This window comes from Protopterus annectens, chromosome 10.part0, assembly GCF_019279795.1.
Source record: "Protopterus annectens isolate FY-2018-M chromosome 10.part0, PAN1.0, whole genome shotgun sequence".
NCBI lineage: Eukaryota > Metazoa > Chordata > Ceratodontiformes > Protopteridae > Protopterus > Protopterus annectens.
In genome coordinates this window covers 1,495,048,350-1,495,074,965 of record NC_056744.1, presented here as the reverse complement: position 1 = coordinate 1,495,074,965, position 26,616 = coordinate 1,495,048,350, and positions in this window count along the sequence as shown.

Sequence of the window (26,616 nt, the reverse complement as noted above, 5' to 3'; positions counted from 1 at the left end):
GACTGAACTGTATATGCACCCTTATACATGCATATCAACTATCTGTCTTGCTTATGTATTATTATTGTGTGACATTTACTTTGGTTTCAATGTGTGCATGATACACATTAATAAATTACACTGCCCCCACACATTCAACTACCCATGCATTATGGCAGTTAACCTGTTGATAGTGCTGCAACTGACAGCCTGTAAACATGTGTCTTACTGTGACAACTGACAGACAACATATGTTGTCCATAGTTCAAGACTAACAGTGTCATATGCCTTGGATGTCTGTTGCCATATCAAGTTTGTGCAACATTCAAACATAGCTTTGGATGACAGTTGTTATGATGTCTCACTGTCATGATGTGGTGTTGTGTTATGGTTTGTCAGTACTGATGACATGTGGGATCATATACATGCATATCCTGTCTATGTGCAGCTCTCCTTATCTTACTGCATCAAACAGCAAGGTAACATCAATATGTACACAGTGTTACAGATTACACATTCTTTAATAGTACATTACAACATGTTTGTCATATGTAGCATTTCTACACTTATAATGTAGTGACACTGGTTTATACCTTCCATAAATAGTTGCACACATTACGATTGTATGCACATAGCCAGATACATACTGACAAAGAAATGTACCTTTGAGAAGTTAGCATTCAATGATGTACTGCTGATGTGCTGTAATGATGATCACAGGACTGTCCTCTGCTCTCTAATAAACAGTGTGGCTGACATACACTTTTTTCTTTATTTGACATTTGCATAACAGTATATGTATATGTGATTGCAATTTTTAACTTACTTACCTATGCATGTTGATGTGTCATGACTGCACATTACTGCATATGTATGTTTTATACATGTTGAGTTTTGTAGACAGCAGTCAATTTGTCTGTTTAACATACATTTTCCATTTGTTTAAATGTATGTTTATGTCTTCTACAATACCCTGTGTGCTTTACACATGCATTTGCATTGTGTCAACTTACTGGGTCCTGCTTTACCATGATGTGGTCCCAGGTTGTCCACCTCCCTCCCACCTTAATATGTCCCTAACATTTATTGCAGGTATGTTTACCTTTGTCAAAACTGCTGTCCATTGCCATTTATTAATTTGACATAGTGAGCATGTGCCAAATTATTGGCCATTTTACAATGCAGGACATGCGCACAAGTTCCTGGCTAATGCTTGCACTACATCCTTGTTCTCATTCTACTTTGTGTTACCCATTGTATTTTTTTCACATTCATGTGTGCAACCTGTTATATTCATTATTCTGATCTGTTATATTTTTAACATACTATTACATGCCAATGGTATATGTATATGTACTGACTTTGATTTCATGTACATTCCATTTATGCCACTAATGCACATACGTACACATGTACATCTGTGTGTGGCCTTTGACATGACACATGTGTGTAATGTACACACATTCCATCACACATTTGTTTTGGTTGTATAGACCTATTTGTGTAAACAGCAGCATTTGCTGATCTTTTGTAGTACTTCTGTTTATCACTGAGCTTGGTTGTTTTCTTGTCATATGTATGGTCATACATTTGGTCCTGTCCTTTGGAGTTATGTAGTACTGCTTGACCTGCATTTGATTATCTGTGATGTGGCTTGGCTAACACCTGCAATGACTATTGGATATGTATTTATTCATCCATTTTGTACTGGTTTACTAACAATATCTTGAAAATTAAAAAAAAATACCATTCAGAACATTAAACAGCAAGCTGAAATCCCTGCATAGTAATTAGGTGAAAATGTCAAATCTGACGAATGAATTCAGCAGATTTGACATTTTTGCCAAATATTGAACATGATATATATATATATATATATATATATATATATATATATATATATATATATATATATATATATATATATATATATATATATACACTCAGGTAAGTGTCACTCCTACACTTAAAATTACATTTTTATAGGGGGACAAGACCCCTTCACCCCCCACACCCCTTGCTATCTATATATTCCAACTCTGAGATTGCACTACAGTGAGGAAAGGAATGAATGCCCCAATCTGCAATCTACCACAATCTCTATTCATTACTTCAAGCTCATATCAATGAATGCACAGTGGCATTAGCTGATATAGGTTCATAGGTTCATAGATAGGTACTAGGCTATCTGCCCAAAGGCATTTATAAGCTTAGCCAGAATTTGTTGGCTTTTGCCACCCCCTTAGATTAGTTACCTGTGCCTCTGTCCTGCAGAGACACTGAAGTGATCCCCGGGGTAAACTTTCTGTTTCCCATCCACTAGTCAAGGTTTCTCTTGAAGAGTGCTAGCAAGGAACTCTGCCTAATATAGATTGGAATCTTGTTCCAAAGCATGGGAAGTCTCTGGGACAAGAATCTATCCATCCAGCATGTCCTATTTATTGTTGTGGTGAGGTTTAGATCCCTAGAGCATGTGGCTCAAGGGGATAAGGTTTTCTTTAGGTGGAGCATGTCCATCAATTCTGGGTTGGACATGGCCTTGTATGTCAGGCAGAGATCACCTCTGAGCAGGCAGTATGCAACCAAGTACAGCTGGAGTTTCTTCAGTCGAGCTGCATAGGGCATCTGTTTGAGGCCAGTAATCCTCTTGGTGAGGTACTTCTGTGGTCTTTCCAGCTGTTGTAGGTATCTTGTAAGGTACATCCCAAATGGGGCATTGTACTCTACGATGAGTCTGATGAGTGATGAGCAGAGGGGCACAATGACCTCTTTTGATCTGGATGCAAACCCTTTTGTGATTAGGTGGGCCACATAGAAGGATTTTCTAACCACTTTGGCAATGTGATTACCAAAGGTGAGATTACTGTCTACTTGGGTCCCCAGATCCCTTATTCCATTTTCTGTATTTAGGGTACTACCATCTATGTGGTAGGTTCTGGGTACTTTGTTATTTCCAAAGGGAATAACTATGCACTTTTTGGCATTTAGCTTGAGGCCATGATTTTGACACCAGGTATCCATCTCAGTGAGACCCTTTTGGAGGATGTCTGTGTCAGCTGGTGAGTCAATTATAGCCCCAAGTTTGCAGTCATCTGTGAACTTGGTCAGCCATAGTCCTCCTGTGCTTGTCTGTACCTCTGAGAAGTATATGCTGAACAGGAGGGCTCCTAGGACTGAGCCCTGGGGAATGCCGCTTGTAACCGGTTTAGAGTCAGACCTAGCTCCCACAACTCTCACCATGTGGGTTCTGTCCATGAGCCAATTGGCAACCCATCTTGTGACATAGGGGTTTATGTTCAAGCTGGTAAGCTTGTCTATAATACCAGAATGGGGAATGGTGTCGAAGGCCTTTGTGAGGTCTAGGTAGGCTGTGTGTACCACCTTTCCCTCGTCTATAGCCTTGGTAACTGTCTCAAAGAAGTTCACCAGGTTTAGGAGGCATGATCTTCCCTTAACAAAGCCGAACTGGGTAGGGTCCAGTGTTTGGAGGTCCCCAATGTCTCTGTTAATGAGTTCCATGATGATGCACTCCATAGCCTTGCTGACCAAGCTAGTCAGGCTTATAGGGCGAAAGTTCCTGGGGTCTGTTGTGGCTCCACTTTTGTGGAGTGGAATAACTGTTGCTGTGCACCACTCTATGGGTATGTAGCCTGCGGAGAGGCTGAGTTTAAACAGTGTGTTTAGGTGAGGGGTTAGTTTGTCTTTGAGCTTGTGTAGGATGCAGCCTGGGGCACCAACCGGTCCCAATGATGTTGTGTTTTTAGCTTTGGAGAGGGCTATTTTAACCTGAGTGTCTGTGATTTCATGGGCTCTACATTCTTCTGGTATGGTTATGGGCCCTTTTGGGGGTGAGGGGGGGTGAAGTTTGCACTGAACCTGTCTGCCAGGATGTTGGCAATATTGGTCAGTTTAGTGTATTTTGTGCCATTCTGCACTAACTCCGAGCAGATCTGAGCATTGCCACTTAGATTCTTAACCTAGCTAAAGAATACCTTGTGGTTATCTTTGGAGTCCCTGGCAAGTTTTCTTGCAAAGCTCGCCTTGGATGATTTTATGAGGGAATGTAGTTTCTTGCTGATACTGATCAGGGATGTCTTCCCTTCTTGGGATTTTACTCTTTTCTGTACTAGTTTCCTCCTTCTATTGTATAGCTTGTTTATGGCAGGGGTCCACCAGACTGGTTTCCTTTTCTTGGAGGAGTGAGTCCTGGTTTTGCTTGGGATAGCATGATCCATGCATTCTTGAAGGTGCCCATAGAATGCATTAGTAAAGTATTTTGCAGCTTGGACAGCATTATCCTTTAGCATGGGGGCTTTGAAACTTTCCACCTCTGTCTTAAGTAACGTGAAGTTTCCTTTAGAAAAGTTTTTCACGGTGGTTTCCTTGTCCGGGGGTGGGGGCAGAATGTGAATATCCAAAGTAATTTATTTATGGTCAGATCTAACCAGCGAGGGGTTGACCTCCGGTGTGGAACACCAGTCGCCCATATTGCTGATGACCAGGTCCAATATGTTGTCACCTCGGGTGGGAGTGTTGACCAGTTGTTCCAGGGCATTTGAGTTTATAAATTCTAGGAAATGTTGGGCAAAGGAGTTAGTACTTGAGTAGTTCTCCCAGTTAATGTTTGGGTAGTTGAAATCACCCAATATTAGGGTGTTTGGTAGGACCTTTATGTTACCCAGTGTTTCCAGAAATGCAAAATGGGAGTCCTGGGATGTGGTGGGTGATCTGTAACAAGCTACAATTTGAATTGCAGCTTTGCCCATTGTTAGTTGCACATGGATAATCTCTGAAGCATCGTGCTGTGCCACTAACCTGGAGATGTGGGTATCCTTGATGAATATGGATACTCCCCTGCTTTTTGTATTTCGGTCCAGGTTCTGTGGCCGAAATGTATGGTATGAGTTGTAGCCTGGTAGTGCTGGGGTGCTCTCTGGAGCCTTAAACCATGTTTCTATTACTGCACATATATTGATTTTCTCCATACTGAGAGTGCCTCAAGTGCATGCATTTTGAGGTTTAGACTTCTGGCATTGAGTAGTATTACCCTCAGATTTTTGTTACTTGTGCTATTTACGGAGGTGGGTTTGTCTTTTGAGCCTTGCCTAAAAAAGGCACTATGGGGGTGGCAAGAGCCTTGGCCAGTATTCGAAAGCCTAAGAGTGACAAGTACAACCCGTCTCTAGCGAAGCAGCGTGGCTTGTCGAGCATGTCATCCTAGGCAGACAGACACTGGATCCCCTTTGAATGACACCAGAAATGTAGCCATTTGTTGAAATTGATAATTTTTTCTTTATACCTTGGTATCACTCTTGGTGAGGGCAGAATGCTACTCAAGGTCAGGGTCATACCGGCTTGGGCTATGTGATCAGAGAGCTCTTCCATGTCTCTTTTCATGTAGTCCAGGGAGGTATGGCTCAGGTCATTCACACCAACATGGACAATGACAGAGTCATATTTGTACTTGTTCTGAAGTGACCTGAGTGCTTGTGTTATGTGGTGGATCCTGGCACCCGACAGGCAGCTAACAGTAACCTTCTCCTTATTCAGCCTAGTGAGTGGGATGTCAGTGTGCCTGACTATAGAGTCACCTATTACTAGTATGTTGGGTATGTTATTTTGCCTTGAGGGCTGTGATTGTGTGGCACACTGGTTTTGTGAAGTATGTGTTTCATGGTTTGTGTTGGGGGTGGAGGTTGCTTGGATGTCTGCTTTGGAGGGCTCTGTTGCTTTTGCAGATTTTTATTTAGAGCCTCCGAGTATGTTTTCATGTATCTATGTGTTTTTTGCCGGTGCTGATTTAATGGGTCTATGTGAGACTGGTGGTGTGATGCCAATATTTCCCTTATCCTCTTGACTGTCTGATCCAGTCTTGGGTTGAGAGAGCTTAGCCTCCAGTTTGGCTGTATAATTGCATCTCTTGCATATATTACTGTTTGGGGGTAGGAGGAGAGGGTTGTCTGTGTACATGAGGTATTTGTAACATTGCTTCAAAATGCCCAGATTCACCAGCTGGACTGGAGAGTACACCTAAAACTGCCCTTTGTTCATGCCTGGATAGGTACAGTAAACTGTTTTATTGAATGGCTGGTAATGTCGAATAAAGATCCTTGTCCTTCTGTAGTGCTAGGGTTTATAAGTTTTTGCTATGAGGTTTGAGCAAGTGCTGGGCTGAGAAATGAATGGCTTGAGTGCTTAAGTTAAAAGTTTGTCTAGTTCCAAGGGAAAAGTTGAAGAGGAGACTTTGTGGAGCCGGGAATACTTATACCCTAACTAACCGGCACTGCCCGGTGCGCAAAACCGTGCAAATGCAGTTTTTATAGCAGGGAAATGAAAGAGATAGAAATTAGCCCAAAATGGCCAATAAACTACTACTTTCTGGGCTGAAACCACTCCTCCAAGGACAGATAGGCTGCTCAAAGCTCCCCTCTCTCACAGGTGAACAGAGAAACTTCCTTCTATCCAAGTAAGGTGTGGGCAACACAGAAACTTGTAACACAGCCCTGGATTCAGCAATAACCTGAAAACTGGACTATACTAGTTCAGAAAGGTGGGAAACAAGTATATTTTTTTTTTCAGAAAATAAAGCAGATACAATCAAAAAACACTTTAAATGTGCATAAAAAGATGCTTATTGTTATATATCTCAGTTCAGAGTTGTAGTCAATGCCCCTAGTAATAAAGTAGGAAGAAACACAAATACAGTAATAGCAGATGAATAAAGAGCAACATTTATATATATATATATATATATATATATATATATATATATATATATATATATATATATAAAACAATAGGAAATGAACAATCTGATTTAAACAAGTTACCCAATTAACCAGAAAAAAACTCAGAACTGAGCCCTGTTCCAGCAGTCTTCAATCAGACAAGTTCTAACTGCACATTCCTGCTACTAGGGTGCAGGGGAACCTTCTCCAAAAAAGATGGCCTGGATCAGTGCTCAAGTTATACAAACAAAGCTAGATTGAGCAGGCCTGAATCTGGTCTTATACTACAGCAACAAGGCACACCAATTTCAGAAAGAAACAGTTCGAATAAGCAGGCACAATAAGCCTGTGACCAGAAATTCCCAGCTCAGAAGGGCAGAATCCAGCCTCTCCTCCCACAAGAGTGCAGACCACAAACCTTCTTAATGTGGAATAACTGGCCTGAAGCCCAAGTGTTTAAACCAGAACTAATACACTTTTAGAGTAGCAGACACTGAGCTTTCAATCAGCAATTCCCAGCTTAGAAGGATGTAAGCTACCTGTTCTGCCACAACAGTGCAGACCACAAACCTTCTTAATGTAGAAATGAACTAGCTATCATGTAATGTTCGACAACATGGAATCAACCACCTGGCATTCGATATTGCCATGTTCACTGACCTAAATTCTACATTTTGACTGTAAACCTTTTGTACAGTGATCCTTATTTATTACCCTACAACACACGTTTACCATTAGTCATACACATCCATGTATGACAGTCGCACAGTTTGCAACATGTGCTAAAGTAAGAGTGCATAAGTAGATTTGTTTTCCTGCATTTCACTCTGGCTGACATGTATCCCGACCCTATTTGACAACTTTCCATTGCCTGTGTTGTAAAGTGTGCTGTCTGTGTAACTTACCTGTCTTTGCTGTTTTTTTTTTCCAACCTTTGTCTGTCCTGTGTTGTGATAGTTGTTCTATGGGTATACCTGATGTACTTGCCTTCACCTCCTGTTTCTCTTATTTTACCTTTCATTTCATTCTTTAAAAAAAATGAGGCCTATTCCCAGCAAAAAATATTGCCCATGCCCTCTGATTTTCCCTCAGATTTTCTTGCATAAGGAGTCGGGAAAGGATTGCTGGTGGAAGCATATGGTAGCAGAATAGCAAGAACAGTTAAGATCATTTTGTTGAAGGTGTAGAGGGAAATGAAGAATTGAAATCAGATGTAAAAGTTAATGAGTAGGGGATATTACATGTCTGGATGGTGGGACGGGTGAGGGAGGGTGAACAACAGTAATATCAGTAATTGATATAATTAGAGCTGGTTTTATGGCAATAAGATTACAAATAATCTGCTTTTATTAATGTCAGTATAAGTAGTTGAGTATTGTTACAAGGAAATGTTTTAGGATACTTTGAATGGTTTGTGTTTTGTACTGACAATGACTAGTGTGTGATTTAAGATGTTTATGGAATATTAAGTGTGCTATTTATAAGAAAATACTTTTAAAAATCAGTTAAAAAATATTGCCTCTTTTGCTTGTTGTGTCCTGAATCCTTTAAAATCAAACATTGTCTTAGTAACAGAATGTGTAGAACAGTCAGTTCTGACACAAACCTGCAGTACCTTAATTTACCACATGGAGATGCATCAGCTTTAGATGTATGATTCACTAAATGTTTGGATTCTGGCATCTTCTTTTTTCTAGGTTCTTTTTGCAGGTATAGCTGCTAGTCATCAAGCCTCTCCCTATTGGCGTGTGCATGTTCATTTCATTACAGTGGGCCCGTCATAACCATGGGGACAAAAGCTAAAATAAGGGGCCATTATTGAGGTAACCATGAGAATGGCTTATGCCCTTCACTGGCACCCTGGCTGTAAGGACATTTATGATACTCCTACTCCCACTACTGGATGGAGAGATGAGTTATCCATGTCATTACTGAGGTTCACAAAACCTTCCCATGAGATTATGCATTTCTGTGCACCACCAGTAAATATAGCATCTACTGGAGGCTCAGTGAGATGAAAACCCAACCCATGGCCATGCATTTCCATTACCAACTCACCATCAGGTGTAATTGACAGGGTGCCATCAATTGTGCCCCCCAAAAAGTTGGAAATGTTCAGTCCCCCTTACCAGCTCCATCAAACAACTGAGCTACTTATCAAACATAAACAGCCAAGGTAGTAACCAGGAATTTAATCCCCTCTGATGTTTCTTATAATTAGTAAGGAAAATGGGGCTGATCAGCTACTAAAGACATTACATGAAGTCCAAAGCTACTTACACTTGTGACCATTATGCCTTGCCAGTTCTAACCCTACAACTGGAATGTCCCTATTAAGGAGGAAAAGGACAGTCACTCCCATGGCAAATTTATAAATATTTATCCAACTATCACACAGCTTTATCTTCAGGGGAAGTATATTCCAGGGGTGAGGAAGACACTGAGTAATGAATCTGTTTCTCTGCTTGTTTTACTGATATGCTGAAACATCTTCAAATCCCTCGCTCTGCTACTTGTATAACTGTTTGATTCGTGATAGTGCAAGAGATCCTGGACTACTGAAGTAGTGCTGTGCAGTTTTACTATCTCATAAAATACACTAGTTACTAGAAATTGTACTCCTGGTTTCCTTCATATCAAATGAAAGTGAATTTGAATGTTTTTTTTATGGTACATAATTAATGCATTTGGAGCACCCTGACAGCATGGTTTCATCAAGCAGAGGAAAATTCTGCCTTCTTTTCCGTTTTCACCATTTTGATTAAATTATTAACCAGTTCACCAGTGGAGGTCCTATTGAAGAAGTCCTAATTATATTCTTCAAAACCTTCATATCAAACCCCCTTTCATTACAAGTAAGTTTTGATATGTTGACTAATTGCAAATTAATTATTTTACTTCTGATGGATTTAGGATGCATTCTGGTCGAATGAAGGTACCTGTTGTGTTTTACAGTCTTGGCATATGCTTTAGTGCTGGTCTCATTTTACCTATAAAAATGTAACAATATTAACCAGATGTTAGAATTCAATTGTTTACTGAATCATATAACTCATAACTTATGCATATCTTTATATAAAGGTAATGCAGTTTTCTGTAAAACATTTATACATCCTGCTACCAATAATATATTTGATTTAAAGGATTAACAATAATGGATACAAATAAGTTATTTATCTTGATAAACTTCCTGAATGTGAGATCTTTAATATAGACAAGATAGAAAATGTTATGACAGCATATATGAAAATCTATACTCTATAGAAAAGGAACCCAAACAATGCATTTTATAGAAACTGACTTATGTATTTGGCTTTTAAAGGAATTTGATTTCAGATTTTAGAGCATATTATATAAAATACGAGAGGACTGGAGTTTGATTAGAATTTATAAATAATTTTGTTGGGTTGAACAATTAGGAACTAAATCATTACTAGGATTAAATGAGACTGTTTTTTAAAGTATATACTGAAATCTAGGCCTATTATGCATTAGGTTAACTGGTAGAACATTATATATATATTTTAAGAAGACTTTAAAAAACAATGCATTTCTTCACTTACTTTATCAGATGAAATACTAGTTACAAACATACTTATCACTTACTTTATTTTTTATTTAGTTAATAATGTGTATGGAGTGATTTTTATATTGCTGTTTTTTTTTTTTCAGTATTACCTCAATATTATCATAAAAATTCCAGCAGTGAGGTGGGCATGGCCAAGATGGCTAACTGAGAACAGCAGCTAGTGAAAACTCTGTGACAGAAAACTTTTCTCTGGCAGAAAATATAATCAAAAAATTAAAATTTGGAGATACTTGTTAGCTACTTTTGTTCAGTAACAGAGAAAAGATTTATAGCTTCAAGTTCTTCAAAAGCTGTAATTTTCCTGTCAGAATTTTAATTGCTTGGTTGACAGACAAGAGACTTTAACATCAGTCACTCAAGAAATAGTACCCAGGATTCTTGCGTTAAAAATGACATCCAGTTAATACTATCTAGTATGGAAGGATTTATTACTAAAAATAGACAAATTGGATACCAAACAAGAAAATTTCAAAGAGACCAGAAAGAGGATGGAACATTTTGAAATTATTATGAAAAACTAAGGTTCACAAATCAGCAGCATGGAAGAGACTTTGAATGATCATAAAGGAAGAATATCTGAAAATGAGTCTCAGTCTGAATTTCTTTTAGAACAAAATGACTGTCTCATAAAAAACTGAATTATTTAGAAAATACACTGAGACAAAATAACATGAGAATTTATGGTATGCCTGATAAGTATGATGGAGACAATATAATAAACTTCTTAATTATCTGGCTACATAAAACATTAAATCTAACTGAAACATTATCTTTTGGAAATGAAAGAGTACATAGATCCCTGGGAGCACCTTCTATTAAGGAAAACTCACCACCATGTTCAATTATAGTTAAGTTTATGTCTAGCTTAGAAAAATGATCAAATATTAAAAGCATCATGGTTCAGCCCACCAATTAAAATAGCTGAACATGTAGTCAGATTTAACAATGATTATTCCAGTAAAGTAATGAGTAAAAGAAAATCCTGTTTACCACTGATTAACGAACTTAGAGAACATTATTAAAGCCACTTTATTGTTTCCTGTAAAGATGAAATAATTCCTTTCTGAAGAAACTAAAATATCTAAAATGCTGGAGGAGGCATACACTTTTGCTAACAGCAATACAATCCTTAATGATACTGAAGAAATGGAGTGCAATAGCATATACCTGAAGAGACAGAGTTTGCTGAATTCTTGGAAAACTGCTTCTAAAACTAAAAAGCCTAGAAACAAGTGGCTCTCATTCTCTGACTGCAGGACTATTATTTTCTGAAACAATTGTTTTGCCTATTAAGTAAAATGTTTGTACTGGACTTTAAGCTTCAAAACATATGTAAGTATGTATTTATATTTTAAGCTAAAACATTTTTTCATGATGAGGATTATAAATGGTTAGTTTAACCTTTTTGCTATATTTACAGTGAAAACCTTAAAATGTTTCATTTAGCTAAACCTGTGTGTTTCTAAATGTTAAACAAATGCTTCCTGTAGAGAATGTCATTATATTATAAGAGATATGTGAGATATATAGAACAAGACAGAATACTAATGAGAAAATAAGACAGAAAAAATAATTAAATAACAAATTGCTTTTTAAAAAGATGTATATTACATATACCTGTACATGACAGAAATGTGACTATACAAGATCTCATATAATTTACATATAAATATTTGAAAACTAAAATTTGAAGCTTGGTAATGTGAACTTTAAAGCTTTTATATGTTGTATGTTATTAGATTCACTAAGATTACCTGAAATAATTTCATAAGTCAAAGCTGAAACTTGAGGGTTTTGTTGCTGAAACAGTACATTCATTTGATAGAAAGTAAAGTATATATTTCAGGATCTATATTATAATATCAAATGGAACGAATGTCGAATGGCCGAAATATTGAAAGTGCCGTTCATCGAGTTCTGGTTTGTGGGATTAGGGTGCAGTGAAGATTGGGAATTTTGCCCTTTCCTCACTGTAGTGCAGTCAGGGAGTTGATATATATATATATATATATATATATATATATATATATATATATATATATATATATATATATATATATATAGATATAAAACCAAGTTATTTGAACAGCACTTTCGATATTTCGGCAGTTCGACATTCATTCCATTCGATATTATAATATAGACCCATATTTCAATATGTTTGAATCTGGGAAGGGAGAATGGGATTTGAATTGAATACATTGTAACTTCTTTTTTTTTTTCAAAACAAGTTTATTGTTTTAACATATAAGAGAAATATCATAACAATTTTATACAAATAATTAAAAATAGGTATTATTATAATATTCAACAAAACAACTAAAGTATTTACAAAGACATCCACTACAATCAGATCAATTAATTAAACTAAAATACTGTGCTATTGAAATTAGAATTTTTTTAACAAATTTTGTAAATTATCCCATACAATAAAATGTGATGTTTTTCTAGTTGTTCTCATTCTAATTGTGCTTATTTCCATATGACACATTATATTCATAACATTTTTAAATTCATTGAACGAAGGAGGTGTATCTGAAATCCAATTTCTAGTTATTATTTTCCTAGCCACTGCTAGGATAGACCATAACAAGGTAAGCTTAATCTCTTTAACACATTGAGGTACAGGTGTCTTGAATAATATAAGAGACTTAGAAATAATGAAATTATCTGTAAAAGTAGCCTGCAAAAATTCATTAATTGACTTCCAGTATTCTTTCAACTTCATACAGTCATAAAACATATGAGCCCAGTCAGCATTAATTTCTACATTACATCTCTTACATAGATTATCTTTATTATTAATTTTATTCATCATCAAAGGTGTATAAAAGATCTATGTAAAAATTTCCATGTATAAAGTCTCCAGAAAATGGAAGATGTAGTTCTATAAGCAGATTCCAATATATATTGTTTATCCTGTTGAGTTGGTGGGTCCCCATTAATAGAGGTGAAATAATTCCAGTATGAATCTACATTGTAAGAAGTTTCTTGTCTGATAATTTTATGTATATATGAAAGTTTACCTTTATCAGAAACTTTATGCTGTAAATTTATTATCAAGTAATCAATCAGTTTTGGAATAGATTCTTTAACTGTTATAGACATTAGATCTATTCTATCAATGAGATGTTGTCTAAAGATCTGAACCTCTAACCAGCAAGTTTCTCTTAGATCAAATTCTTGTTTTAAGAAATCTAGATTTTTAACTTTATTATCAGATATCAGCTGATACCAGTACTTTAGATTATTATCTATAGCTAAATGAGCTCCTTCAGAAGTAGATGACATAAGCATACCCTGAGTATAAATTATAGGAATACAATAAAATTCCATTCCCTATACTTAGGGTGCATGAATATAAAGTTACGATAACTAATAATAATATTTAATGGGTAACAGACCATATGTTTAGGTGTAATAGGTGAAGTACAAAATTCCTTTAGCAACCACAACATGGAGTTATTTATAATCATATTTTTATGTGTTAAGGAGATTTTCATGAAGTGCATACTAATTAGCTCCCAATAATCTTTCCATTTTGCGACATATGACCGATCTATTAATAAAGTAATAACTTTTATAATAGAAGAGATAATATATAAATTAAAGTCTGGAAAAGAAATACCCCTTGAGACCAGCTATTAGTATGTTTCTTTAATGCAATCCTAGGTCTATTAGGTGCCCATAAGAAATTTAACATTAGTGTATTCAGTTTCTTGATAGTTATTTTTGTAGGTGAAAGTATTATTGATTGTATTAAGTATAAAATCTTGGGAATATTATCATTTTAATAATTGTAAGTCTCTCCTCCATAGTAAAAAACATATTATTCCAGGTATTACAAAGATTTTGTATATTAAGAAAACAGGTATTATAGTTATTATATATAATAGATTTAATATCTTTAGATAGTATTATACCTAAATAAGTTATCTGACCTGAGTTGGGTACATATTTAGTAAAATCACTAATGAGAGTATTTTTTCGTGTATATATAGGTAGTATTTTAGTTTTTCCTTCATTGAATATTAAACCAGAAATACTTTTAAAATTCATCATTTTATCAAATAAAGACTGCATAGAAGAATTAGATCCTGCTGATGTAATTAGAACATCATCTGCAAAAAGTTGAATTTTTGATGTTGTATTTTCTTCTATTTCAAAACCCTCTATGTCAGTACTGTTTCTAATCAAATTAGCCCAAGGCTCCATTACTAAAGTGAATAATAGTGGAGAAAGTGGACATCCTTGCTTTGTACCTTTAAGAATGGGTATTTTTGTGAAACATATGTTCCTACCTTAATATAAGCCAGCGTTCCTTTGTATAAATGCTCAATTAAATTTACAAATGCATCAGAGAAATTTGTGCATTTCATTAAGGTAAACAGATAGTCCCAACTTACTGAATCAAATGCTGAACCTATATCAAGACTAATAAGTGTTAAATCTTTCTTTTTCCTATTTGCAAAATCAATTAATGTTAAAGTTCTTCTTATATTATCAAAAGTATTTCTATTTACAATGAAGCCCGTCTGATCTATGTCTATAATGCGGGGATAATTGTCTTCAATCTATCAGCAAAAATACTCATAAACATTTTATAATCAACATTAAGTAATGAGATGGGTCGATATGAAGAACATCTAGTTGGATCTTTATTAGGTTTTAAAATTGGTGAAATAAATGTATATTGCCAAGATGGGGGTTATTAACTCAGTTTGGGCCAGAATAAAACCTTATGTATTAATGAATATGTAGTTTTAGAAAGGATTTTATATATCTCTGGTATAATACCATCATTACCCGGTGCTTTGTTTGATTTAAGCTTATTTATTTGTGTAATAACTTCTGTATATGAAATACTCTTGTCCAATAGTTTAATCTGTTGTTTATTAAGCTTTTTATTCATGTTTGTGGTTATAAACTCCTTTATTTTATCTTTAGGTTCCATGTTAATGTTGTTATGGTTAATCTTGTGAAAGTGATTTCTAAATTCATCCAGTATTTCTGGTATACTAGAAACATTCTTCTTTTTCCTTAGAGAAAAGATTTCTTTGATATGGTTTTGTTTATTCAATCTTTTTGTTTTATTTTTAAGTCTATGTAAGTATTTGGGGCTTATTGAATAAGACAAAAACTTGTATTTCTCTAAAGTTATTTTAACTTTATGAGTTAAAATTTCTTTGTATTTCTCATTTAGTTTGTTTATTTCTTCAATGACTTTCTTATCCATAATATTTTCTTTATTATTATGTTTATAAGAGTCTAATTTACTTTGAATATCTAACAATTCCTTATCCCAAGATTTCCTTTTATTATTATACCATCTGATACTTTGTCCATATAGATATGATTTTAAGGCATCCCAAACATAGACAATGGAGACTTCAGGAGTATTATTTATGTCAAGAAAATGTTGTACTTCTGAAAGTATATATTCTTTATAGTCTTTTAGCTGAGTTAAGTATGCTGGTATCCTTTTGATCTGAACATTATGAGTATTTTTATCATGAATTCAAAACAATTGAGTTATGATCAGATATAGGACATGAAATGATTTTGGAATTAATTAAATCTGTTACCATCTGGTTAGAAATAAAGACCCTATCTATTTTTGAATAAGTTTTGTATCTGTTAGAAAATAAGGTGTATGGTAATGATTTTGACTCTATCTGATTATTAATATCATTCAAATGATAAGAATTAGCAAAATCATTTAAATGTTTTGCATTAGATGTAATTCTTCTTTTCTTTATAGTGGTAGTATCACTTTCATGTAGTATACAATTAAAATCACCAGCTAAAATAATATCCCTATAGAGAATGATATGATCTTATCAATATGATGTTTCACTGTATTAATACCAATTCCAGGTATCCAATATGCATTAATTAAAGTGTAAGTCTTCCCATTAATTTGTATTGTAACCATACAAAACATTCCTTTGTCATCCTGATAAGACTTAATGGTTTTAGGAATGGGCATACTTTTATTCCATAAAATAGCCACTCCTCTTTTTCTGAGTGTGCTCTGAACTAACCAATACTGTATACTTATTAGTGGCTAGTTTATCAATATCTTTTTTCAAGAGATGGGTTTCTTGCAGGAAGACTAGATTGGCCTTGTGTAGATTAATGTATCTTATTAGGCTTGCCCTTTTACATGGATTATTCAATCCATTAATGTTTAAAGAAATTCCTTTTAAAGATGTCATTTGGCATTTTAAAACTCAAGAATCTTATGATCGAAATAACAAATAACAAGATAAATAATGTTACATCTCCTCTTTTAGGTGTACCTTTAAATATAGCTGTATTTATTAAATCTCTTATGGGATTTTGTATAGGATTCAATTTTGTTTGTAGTGACAATGAGTGTACAAAATATATTGTAGATGTCAAAACTATATACATATAACAATGAACAAGTGAAAATAATGTAAGGATTAAACCTTGCATCCCACCTGGAGTTGAAAACTCCAACTTAGAGTAGTATTTGCTACTCAAGTTAACCCCCTACCCTAAGCAGCAGTACCTCAGCTACCACCTTATCAATTTAATACTAGTTATATTTAACTGAGGTTAACAGTTTTCAATTCAATTATCTATCAAGACAAAACTACACATTTGGTAAAACAGCATCATATAAACTAAAATAAACTTTTTTTTTTTTTAAAAACTGTTCATACTATTATATAGATCTATGTAATATATAACACTTGTATTCTAATAGCATTCAAATAATCTTAATGTTAGAAATCAAGAGGAGAGAAAATTATGTTCTAACATTCATTTAAATCAAAAACTTTGGCTAATATGATTCAGACATTACATGCATTAAGATGCATCTATTTTCTGTCATGTGAATTCTATCAACAGCTTCCAAAAAAATCTTGAATTGTTTGTATATGAGCATTTACTTAAACTCATTATTGTCAATAGAGTTAAATATTGTATTCATAAAAATTATTATAAATCATATTGCATAGTTATGCAGATTCTCAGAAACACCTGCGTTATTACCTAAAAAAAAAAAAAGCCATCACACACACACACACACACACACACACACACACACACACACACACACACACACACACACACACACACACATATATACATACACACACACACACACACACACACACACACACACACACACACACATACACACACATATATATATATATATATATATATATATATATATATATATATATATATATATCTGATCTCACTGAGTTGTGTCTTTGTAGAGCAGTATCCTACTTGCTGTTCCTAGAATAAATCTGTCTGCTTTATACAAAATAATGCACAGCAAACACATATTAGTAACCAGATTTTACAATCATGCTAACCTACTGCTTTAAAATATATCACGTGACATTTCTTCCAGAATAGAGTTATAAGATTATTTATGTTTGTCAATCAGATGAATTAAATGAGTTATAGTAAAGTATATGTTTGGGACACAAATTTTTAACACAGATTATTATGCTGCTGCTAAGTAGATTTTCCAAAACATTTAAATAAATGTTTCATTTTTTATGCCTTCTAAAATAAGACATTTACTTACTACAAGAAACTACATCATTTAAACTCATTATAACTGACATATTTTATGAACAGAGTATTTTTCCTGAATCTGTGGTGTGTCAGTGTGATAACCTTGTCAATGTTTATACTAACTGCTTTCAGTTTCTCTGTGAGAATTCTGTGATTTGAAGATTCTGAGGTAACTCAAAGACACTGCATGAGACAGCCCACATCCCAGATTGTCTCTCTTAACATTTTGGCGGGAAACTTATTAAAAACTAGTGACAAACATTCATTTAGCAGTGTAAATGCATCTAAACATGACAGAACCTCCACAATGTATTCCACAGATCATCACAGCCTCTATGCAAGTGAAATTAAACTCAAAATTACCAACAAGCAATAAAACTCAGCATTCTTCTCCCAACTCAGTTTTCATACAAATCCTATTATTCACTGTGCCCACACAGTCAAAAGCATTTCTATATATTAATAAAGAAAAGAAAAGAGAGTAGAAAATAAAAGGGAGTGAGGCAGAAATAAAAAAATGTAAGAGATAGCTGTAAGAAGTATATACAATGGAATGTTACTTACTGTTTATATTAATAGAGTTAAAAATAAAACATATTATTTACTCTTATTTAGTTCTGATTATTATTAGTTAAAGCATGACAGATTATTTACAAACAAGCATAAGCAGTATAATCAAGAAAGTATAATTAGAAATAGCATTTGAAGAACTTATAAACTTTTACAAGAAATAAATATGTTATTATTCTATTAATGATATTTTCATTACTGTTCTCTCCCTGCCCTCCCACCCTTTACCCACTACATAATCTAAATAGAATGTCATTGTTTAAACAAAGAAAAATAATAAAGAAGAAGGAAAAAAGGTAAAGATAAAAAATGTATCAAATTACTAACCTTACTTTTTCAGAAAGAGAAACAAATCGAGTCACAGCCTGCCATTAAATCCTCAGGCATTTTGACTGGTTATGAAACAAAACATTTCTTTGCACATAGAGAATAACTTTGATTAAAGCTTTTCCAAAAAATTTGTGTCTTTCTGGAAATGCAGGAACTATATTCAAAAGATTAATAATGAACTAAAATGATGAGAGAAAAAAAACATATAACAAATCATTTGTTTTTAGTCTCTTCTTCTTCTCTGAAGTCTTCCAGGAAGCTTCAGTTGCCAATCTCTTTAATGAAGTACTAGCCCATTCCATTTCTTCTATTTTATCCAAAATCCTTTTTCTTTGACAAACAGTAAAGCAGAGTCTAAATCATCAAGACCTTAGGACCATCAGGAAGGAAGATTTTAAGCTTGGCAGGAAACAGAAGGTATGTTTTAAACTGTGCTTTTTAAGCTCCCTTATTAGTGGCAGAAAAACTTTTCTTTTAGCAATTACCATGGAAGAATAGTCATTGTCAAAACGCACAGTTGTCTCATTAAACTTAACAGGAGCTTTAGCCCAAGCAGATTTAAGAACCATCTCTTTATCAAAGATGATAGAAATCTAACTATAACTGATCTAGGATAGTTTTTGTTAGAGTTAGTATTAGCTATAGATCTATGTGCTCTTTCGATACCAAAAGAGAATGCTTCTGGTAAATCTAAAGTTTTAGGAGCCATGTTGTTAAAAAGAAGTAATATTGTTACCTTCAATATTTTCTGGCAGTCCAAAAATCCTAATGTTATTAGCCTAGATCTATTTTCCAGGTCATCCAGCTTTGTTTGTAAATGTGTATTTTGTTTCAGCAGAAACTCAATGTTGATTCCCTCTTCTTGTATTTTATTTTCCATGTCATTCACAGCTTCTTCTATGCCTGTCATCTGGATCTTCTGTTGTTGCAGGTCCATATGTAACAAGTCTATTTGTTTTGTAGTTTTTCTATGAAAGTGTCTATTTTAGTATCCATTTTATCCATCTTAGCAGTAAGTTGCTGGACTATAATTATCAGAGACTGAAGTTCTTTCTTGATGCTGGAGTCTTGAGAATTTGTCTTACTGGAACTCATTTCAGACTGATAAACTGACAGGAAAATTTCCAAAGTAATTTCTGACAGGAATATTATTAAGATTTCCTTTCTTTTTTAGATATAGTTCAAGAACTATATAAAACAAACATATTTAGAAAGAAAATTACTTCAAGAATTAATTTTTTAAGTAATTAATTCCTGTCAATGTAATGAAATTGGTGGAGCTGAAGAAATCTGCTGCTATCCTGTGTTCATCCTTGGCCACGCCCCCTAATACATTGTAACTTCTGAATACAATACAGATCTCTAATATTTTTTTTTTACTCCATAGACATAAGATATTCTCTTTGGCCTCAGTAATGTACATATTTTATGAAATAGTTAAATAAGCTAAATGATTTTTAAATAATTTGATAATTGACACATTAATAGTGTTACAGAAATTTGAGATATTGACACTTGTACATTAAAAATTAATTCAGAGCCTTTTGTTAGAGCTACAAAATATGTGTATATCTTTTGATATGATAAATAGGTTTACCTTCATGTGTGTGTTTTGCACAAGGGCGAACAGCAGTTGTCCGAAAGGACATTTTCAAAGTTTGCAAACGCAGAACTGAAAAGGGTTTGAATGTGCAGTGAGTGAATGCACAATGACATTCGCTCATTTCAGATTTGCCATTTTGGGGTGGATTGCACTATAGGTGGGATCAGAAAATGGTCCCTTTCCCCACTGTAATGTGATCTTGGAGTTAGAATTTTAAAGTAGGGGGGTATGGGGGACGCAGGGGAGCTTGCCCCCTTCTTTACACTTCATTATATTTTTTTCGATATTTATGTTCAAAAATCAGCGAATCTGCTTTTCGATTTGCTGATTTTCGAACATTGAAAACTGTCACTGTTTTGATTTTTGTGGTTACGATTCGCTCATATGAGCAATCGCAGCAGTGTGTTTCGGTGTTGTAAAGGTAAACCGATAAATATATGTGTACATTGATTTCTCTTTTGTATTACAGTTTAGTATAATAAGATTAACCTGTAAGTTTACATATGTCTATCTCTTCAGGTCACACTCTATTATACTTATTTTTTTTAGAAATCTAGTTATAATAATGTTGAATGAGCAAATAATTTTGAAATATTTAATGGATAATTTATACTACCATTACATAAATAGGTATATAGTATACTATTTGTTGGATTATTTAACATCTGTGATTAATAGAAGAGGATTATTAAACTTTTATGTAGTAATGGGGGAATGGTTTTAAATGGCAAAATATATAACTATTTTTTGAACTATATACAATATTATATTAATTATCTGTAAGTCATGGTAGGTTTTTGCTAGTTGTTTGTGAATATTTAGGTGTTGGTAAGTAGGGTGATAGTACAGTAATTTGACTATTTGATAGACAAACTAGAAACTTTGGTATCCATGGTAGGTTGTGTTTTACTAGCAATATATATACAATTACAGACTTGTCTTTGTTTTTTTTTATTTTTGAGTTTTAATACTTTAGTTTGCAGAAAGGAAGAATAAAAAATCTGGAATGTTAAGATAGTGTCAGAGGAATGAAGTAGAATCTTGTATATAATTAAATTGATATGGTGGATAAATGTGTCATGTTATCCTTTAAAAAATCTTTTTAAATACACATTATTGATAGTTTTAATCTATTAATGTAAATGGGTTAAATAATGGCAACAAAAGGATATCAACTAGATATCTACAATTAAATACAGGAGATATTATATTCTTGCAAGAAACTCACTTGATAGATAAAGCTATACAATATTTAAACAACTTAGGTTATGAAATGTTATCATCTGCTTCTTTTAACAAAAAGAGGAGAGAAACTTCTGTGCTTTGGAGAAAATCTATTGTAACTAGGGCTACCAACAGTCCCTCTTTGTGAGGTACAGTCTCTCTTTAGGTATTTGTGTCCTGTGGAAAAAAAATGAAAAATCGCAAATGTCCTGAGATTTTAGGCTAAAAATATTTCCAAAGTTTTCTTTAATAGTTGCATAAAACTGTTATTTTATATCTGAAACACCTAAATGTTATATGAGGTAGCATAAGCAACTCAAATGCTACAAAAATATGCTTTTATTTTGGCAAAAAGTGAAGCTCTGTCCTTTACATTGGTTGTGGGTATGTTTTGCCCTGAAAAATCTCATGTTTCTACAAAAAATGTCCCACTTTGGGCATTTGAAAAGGTGGCAACCCTAATTGTAACACCTAAGGTCATGGAGCCTATTAATTATCCCAAAAGAATGTATACATTTGTAATAATTAAATATATTAAATATAATGGCAAACTCTGTACACTAGTAATCCAAAATTAGGCACTGGAGACCAGCAGTTCCAACACACAAGCGATGTAATGTTCAAACACAGCAAAAAGAACACACATCCACAAATAACATATACACTGATAAAAACACTTCCCCTTACGTTTTCGTCTCATAGAATTTCATCAGATGTAATCACCATCTGATGAAGTTCTATGAGACGAAAATGCAAGGGGAAGTGTTTTTATCAGTGTTTATGTTATTTGTGGATGTGTGTTCCTTTTGCTGTGTTTGAACATTAAATCACTTATATGGTGGAACTGCTGGTCTCTGGTGCCTAATTTTGGATTACTAGTTATGTTTTGGGCACTTTTACCACATTTTTGCTGTTTAAAACTCTGTACACTAGCTAATTTGTACTGGATCCCTGGAATAGGCGCAAGAGTGGCTAAAGATCACCTTAACTTACTGCAAAGTCATTTGAATTTTAGCAGGGGTTTTAACTGCATATCTAGTATTGAAGATACAAGTGAAAAGAAGAAACCTAAAATTCTGGCATCAGCTAAAGTACTAAATAGATTGATTAGTAATAATAATTTAGTTGATTCACTAGTAAAAGCAGAAGATAAGTCATTGTTCTTCACTCATTATTCTTATGCACATGGGATACAAACTAGAATTGCTAGGATTTATGCCTCTACAGATTTACTTAATAAAGTGAATTATTTAAAACTATTCCTTATCCTTTATCAAATCATAATGCACTAAGTATTAATATAGTAATGGAGATAAGTAAATTTTAGATTATTGATAGAATCCCAAAATATATGATGAAATTAAAAGAGTTTAAGATTACAAAACTGACAATTATTTAAAGAAAAATGTTACTAATAAACTTAATGACCAACAGATGTCTCTCGTGAATAAGCCTATCATCCTGATAGAAGTTAAAAAAACTTTTTTAAAAAGATAAAAATTGTAAAGTTCCAGGGCTATATGGTTGATGCATGGAATTATATAGTCTGTTTCCAGTAAATATTTTATGATTATTGAGTGACATTTTCAGGATAATTCAGAGTGACAAAATAATTCCTCCCTCACAGAAATGTTCTGTAATCTCGCCTATACTTCAATAAGGACAGAATAATAAGTTAGTCTTCTCATATACACATATTTCATTATTAAACATAGACAATAACATATTTACTTCCTCTTTTACCACAAGATTAAGAGATACAGTTGATTATTTAATAACAATCAAACAGGATTTATAGTCAACAGATTAACATATGATAAATAAAAATTGGTAGTAACTATCTAGTATTTAGCAAAAGGAAAGAACAAGAAATTGGCCCTAAATAGCTTATATATCAAGAGATCTTTTGATTCTGTAGAGTGTAGCTACTTGGTTAAAACTTTAGAAACACCTGCATTTCCAGAACAGTTTATTGGAATATTAAAAAAACCTGTAAAAAAACTCCAAAGCATATGTTAATATGGGATCTTACATTTCTCAAGGATTCACTTTAAGCAAAGGCACAAAGCAAGGGTGTCCCTTGTCCCCTTTACTATTTGCATTAGTTATCAAACCCTTAGACAATAGGATAAGAAGCAATAAATAATGTATTAATTCTCAATTAATAGAGTTTGTCAATCTAAAATACTTCTTTTTTGCAGATGATATTATGCTGACTATAAAAGATTTAAATTATTCAATCAAAGAAATAGATGAGGAAATTGAAAAGTTTCATGAAGTATTGCTGCTGAAATTTAAAAATAAAACTGAAATTTTAGTGTTAAATCAATTACTAGACAGTCAGTTTAAAGATAAATATAAATAAAATTGGGAAGGAAAATAAAATATTTAGGAATAAAAATCTATCAGGATGTAAGATTATTAATAATAATTTTGAAAAAGTAATTGAAATATTACTTCTTGTTAAAATATGGAATTAATATTTTTTGCTTTTTTTTTTTACTTTTGAGGTTAGGATAGTACTATATATTGCATTTAATAGCTTTAATACTGGACAAAAAAAAACATTTAAAGAAAATGGAAAAAATGTTAACTTCTTTCTTATGGCATCCTTAAAAGCTGAGAATTGCTTATAGAAATCATATACAATTATGGGAGTGTGATGGTAATAGCTTCCCAGATGTAGAATCATATTCTATTGCTGCAAGTTTTAACTCTATTATACACTGGATAGACTCAACTTACAGTAGTCAATGAAAACCATCCAGGAGCAGATTATACTAAATTCCTATAAGTTTATTAAATATGATAAATTAGAAATATGTAATAATGCTTTCATCTGGTTAACAAAATTTACCTCAGAAGGAAATACATTTCAGTCTTTAGACTCTGCATATATGAAATTAATCCTTAAAACAGTTAAGAAATATGTTCATAAAACTCCATTAATATCAGAATGGACATTTTTGTGTTTTCTGATTGCACATACCTGTAGATTTAATGAAACTCAGAACAGTTTTAAAAGAAATTTACTAAAAAGGAATGGATTAGTATTCCAGTCTGATTGCTTTGAAAAAGGAAGACCTAAGTCCCTACAATATTTAATGAAATAATATAAATTGGATGACTCTGCAAACCAGTTAATATTATCCATCAGTAAGAAATTAAATGTGCTTGTGGATAATATGAGTGAAGAGGAGCCAAACACTATTCCTCCATTATATGAATATATGAATACTGTTATCAAAAGTAGATTGACCTACAAAGGAAGCTTGTCCAAGCTATATAAGTTAATTATAAATAATAATTCTGATGCAAAATTCTGGAACTTCTTAGATAGTAGTGGATTGAGTGACTCAGTAGATGATAAGAATGAAACTCTGTTGCTTAACAGAGTTCTTCAGCTTTACAGTGGAAAGTTTTTATGTGAAAATAAATACATAGAATGTTAGTTACTCCCTATAAAATCTCTAAGTTTAGCAAAATGACTTATTCGGTTTCTTGGAGATATAGTAAAGATATAAAAGCTGATTGGATACACATGTTTATGGATTGTATTGAGGAGAAAAAAACATGTTTTTAAGGGGTTATGGTCTGATAATTGTTCTTTAACTTTGTCAAAGAAAAATACTTCAAAAGACCAAAAGCATAAGGTTCAGTTCATGTATCTTTATTCTTGTGCAAGGAGACAAAAAATGCAGTTACAGAGTTTGTCTGACTAAATCAGGAAGTGTCACAATTATTATACCTTTCTTTCAAGACATTGCCCACTACGACTGACGTAGTAGATCACCAGTTCACAATTCTGTTACTTTACAGATGTTTCTCACATTTCTATCTGACTCTTCAAAGTTTAAAAAAGATTTTTAGTAAACAGGATGGCCTTGACGACCACCGGTCAATTATAACGTTCTTGCTATGTGATGTTACAAGTCTAGGTACTATGGCTAATTCAAGCACAATGCAAGTACAGATTTCTGAAGCAGTTCATTGTTTATAGTATCTAACTTTCTTGAAGCTTGTGCACTTTTTCATTAGCATGAACAGAGCTTATTGTCCATAATGAATGGATCTACAGAAATTATTATTATTCTCTATTTAATTTCCTGACCTAGCAGAAAATCACCTGCTTTCCAGTACATTTCCAAAGCATAAACATGTATTTTGCTGTGCTAGCAAACTAGGTCAGAGTGCATCTTGCAGTGTCAGAAAGCACAATTTCGGAAAAGCATGTTTTCAGTTTCAAATAGAACTAATGCTGCATTTAGAATAAAAACGTGTTAATCTTCCCTTATTTAAAATAAGCATTGCACACATATGGTAATACATATTTTTCTAACAAACTTGATTAGTAATACTAGGGAATATTCCACTTCCTGTATCTCTAAAAGCCAAAGAGCAGATATGTTTTGGGCTCTTTTGGCAGTCACTAGAAGTTTTTATTACAAAAAATTGGAACTCAAACTTGGTTCCTGTGTTCAAAGATTTTTAAAATTTAACAACAATAGTATGTAAAACTGAAAAAAGTGATCAAAATACAATTTGTAAATCAGACTAAGGGCAGGATTCACGAAGGCTTGCATGGAGTGTAAGAGACGTGCAACACTCCATGCAAGCCTCGCGATCCAGGAACAGCCCTAAGCTCCGTGTAAGAGACCAGCTAAAACGTCTCTTACATGGACTGGGCGTGGACATGCTAAATACTTCACTTGCATTCGAAAGGTATGCAAATGAGGTATATTAGCGATCCACAAAGCAGAAACCATTCTGTGTAGGAGACGTTTTAGCTGCAGAAATGTACTCAGTTGACAACTGAGTACATTTCTGCAAATTCCACAACGGAGCGATGTCAGCTCCAAAAAAAGGTTGCATATGACTCAGGCAGCATGCCAATGGCCAAATATGTGGCCATTGGCAATACAACCCGATGGCAAAATGATAAAATTATATATTTTTTTGGCGATCGCCAATGTTTAAACCCAGCGCAGCCCCGCGCAAATGGGCTGCGCTGTATAAAACCATAA